We start from the raw sequence: 3,118 nt of genomic DNA, 5'->3' as shown, positions 1-3,118 counted from the left end.
TGCTCGCGCCTTTCCCTGCTGTTCTTCTTCTTTTCTAGTCTCAGACTCAGATATCCTTGGTCGATGCACCTGAATGAACAAAAACAAAGTAAACAAGCAGTGTGTGAAAAGGGTTCGTAAAGAAATTCAGAACCTTCTTCTGTTCCCAGAGGCAGGCCACTGCTCATTGGGCGTGCTCCGGGCATTGCTAGAGATATCCTCCAGTTCTTCATCGTCTTCATTGATGTCTGGTCACGGGATCATAATGACCTCCCGGCTGTGCCCACAGCTGATGGTGCTGCTGGTACAGGGCTCGGTGATCATCGGAGCGGAGCTCAGTAGTCCTCGCTTCCTCGAAGGCTGATAGCGTAGTGTCGACTTGATATGGTAGCTGTCCCATCATGCCGACTACTCGGGATGGATCAAATGGGTTCCCAAGTAGCCAGGCCAATGTACAATCTTCCCTTCTGACGTGGCGGAGAGGACCAAGCCTTGCTGAACGCCTGTTAGAGGGATCTCCTGATTGTCCTCCAAGATCGGAGTGGATAGCATGATCTTCGAAACCGACTCCTGGTAGACAGAAGCGGTGTTTCTAAGCCTGAGTGGAAGTCGGACTAGTTGGGGACCGCAGTTGTCCGATGGCTTAGGAAAACCTGGTCGTGTCCGAGTAAAACTCGAACTGCTTGAGTTGTTTCCGAGTCCGAGTAGGATCAGAAAACGAAAATTTGTCGATTTTCTCGACGAGATCCTCCAACACTTCTTGACGAATTATCAGAGTAGCCTGATCTGTTGTGATCTCCACAAGGCGACTTTGGAGCTTGCCGGAGTCGTTCGCCGTGCAGACCTTAGAACCGGAGACGAAAGTCAATCCCGCTGGGAATGTCATGTTGAAGTCGAGGTCCATCGAGCTTCCGATCACGATTTCACCGAAAGCTCTGCCTGGCCCGTCAGTTGTTGGTGTCTGATGACCGGCAACACATTATGGGGTTACGCGGAACGATGTTAAGTGGGCTTCGATGTATGCTGAACTCGATGGTAAACGCAAGACAATGATTTATACTAGTTCAAGCCGCTTACGTCCGGTTAGGCGTGTTGCCTTGTGTTAGATTGTTGTGTATGAGATGTGTTACAAGGGGGTGCTCCTGCCTCTCTAGTCCTAGTCGGCCACAACAGAAGAGTTCTAATTTAATTATAGAGTTAGACTTTCCTAGAATCCGACTAGGTCGGTCATTGTAGCCTTGGAGAACACGCCACCTTGTTCTGTGCCCTCTAGGCAGACCTTGGACCAACCCATCTCCTTGTCGGGTAGTCGAGCCTATGGGGAACCCTTAGGATCTTGGTTTGTCACTCTGTACCCTCGCCAAAATACTGCAGCCCCGGTGCTGGCACCGCCAATCTTTACCATAGCGAGCGCAGTGGCAAAACCCTTACTCATCGTCGTTTCATCATGCCTTCAACTAGTACGGTGTGCCGGCGCTACCTCACCCTCACACACAGCCTTGCATCGTTGCATTGGTTTCCGGCTGTAAGAGCCCTGTTGGGAGGGGGCCCTAGGGGTGCGGCGGCTAGGATTAGGGGCGGTGGCTATGGTGGAAGAGAGGCGGCGGCTAGGGTTTGGGGAGAGAGAAGGAGATGGTGCAGGGAGAGAGGAGAGGGAGACGCTGGAGAGAGAGAGAGAGAGAGAGGAGAGGGATAGGAAAGCCCTTAGGTTGTTCTTTCTTGATTCTAGATGATTACAATGCCTCTGTATTTAGTCTCGAGTAGACTTGCATCTTAAGTAATCTAACGAGAAAGGTCCTTATAGATTTGGACTCCTCTAGATCCTATCTAATCTAAACCGACTCCTCACAACGGCGGCGAGTGCGATACAGTACCGCATGAACAATACTACTTCTACTGTGGGGACGGTGATTGTGGTGTAGCTGCATGATGGCAAGACGCTGGTGTGATGGCTGATGGTGCTGATAGTGCAAGGACGGTTGGTGGTGCACGTCGGTGAGGGACGGTGGTGAAGGAGATTGTGCGCTCGTCCTGCTGCAATTGCATCACCATGGCAGTGAAATCCCACGTGATGCGCCAGATGTCGGCCAAACATGGCATCCTGAGGGTGACGTCGGCGTTGGCGGAAAACACGAAGCAGTGGTGGCAGGAGTTGAAGTAGCCGAAGATGTAGTAGTTGAAGGTTTCGGTGCCTCCCAAATTGCCTGTAGCTTGTCAGCCGGCCACGAGCAAGGGGTAAGGGACACTAGCATCAATGTCATAGTCGTTGGTGGGGTGCTTGACAATTGGTGTAGCTATTGATCTGTTGTCGCTCGTCTGGCGGATCATTTCGAGTTGGGGGGCCAATGTACTTGTTGGTGAAGTGGGCGGAGTGTTTTCTGTCCGTTGCTGCTTGGTTATCTGTCCTATGCATGTATCAAATTTGTGCTATGTTGATTAGATGAAAAATTGCATACCCAATTTTCTTATTGTTGGGGGTATGTTGTCCTCTAAAGAAGAACTCGTAGCCACTAAGCCATGGTAGTGGATCTGCGATGGGTCTGTTGTTGCCAATTGTAGCTATTGTTATGGAGGTATAGGCGCCTTGTGGGGCCTCTCTAGTATTGGTGCTGAGGGGATTCCATCCGAAGGCCCCTTAGATGCATCTATGGGAGCAAAATTGGGGTTGATTTTGATGTCGAGGTTGTTGATTGTTGGTGTTGTTTGTGGAGCTCCTCCTTCGGACCCCATTGGTATTGTCAGTGTCGGTGCTAAGGAATTCTCTTCCAAAAGCAGTTTTGGATCGCCTATCGATTTAGGCGTGTCGGGGAGATCGGTGAGGCTGCCGAACTTCTTCATCCACTGATCGGTGATCGTGTGGATGTTGGGGATCTCCTTGGGACATGGATCCTCACTGTTGTGGTGAGAGTCATTGTCTAGAAACTTGGTGGCGCGGTCGCTACATGGAAGGCTAGCGGCGGCACTGCTCGTTGCATGTTCGCTACGTGGTGCAACAGGCAGCGAGGGTGTGGCGGCGCAAGGCAGCAGGGGGCTGCTGCTGCTGTTGGTGGCTGTGGGAGCCCCGATGTTGGTGATTGGAGCATACCCATTGTTGAAGAACTCGTCATCAAACTTCTTTTGCCAATTATCGAAGATCTTG

This window comes from Miscanthus floridulus, chromosome 1, assembly GCF_019320115.1.
Source record: "Miscanthus floridulus cultivar M001 chromosome 1, ASM1932011v1, whole genome shotgun sequence".
Taxonomy (NCBI): Eukaryota; Viridiplantae; Streptophyta; class Magnoliopsida; order Poales; family Poaceae; genus Miscanthus; species Miscanthus floridulus.
Note: the sequence above shows the minus strand (reverse complement) of the source record.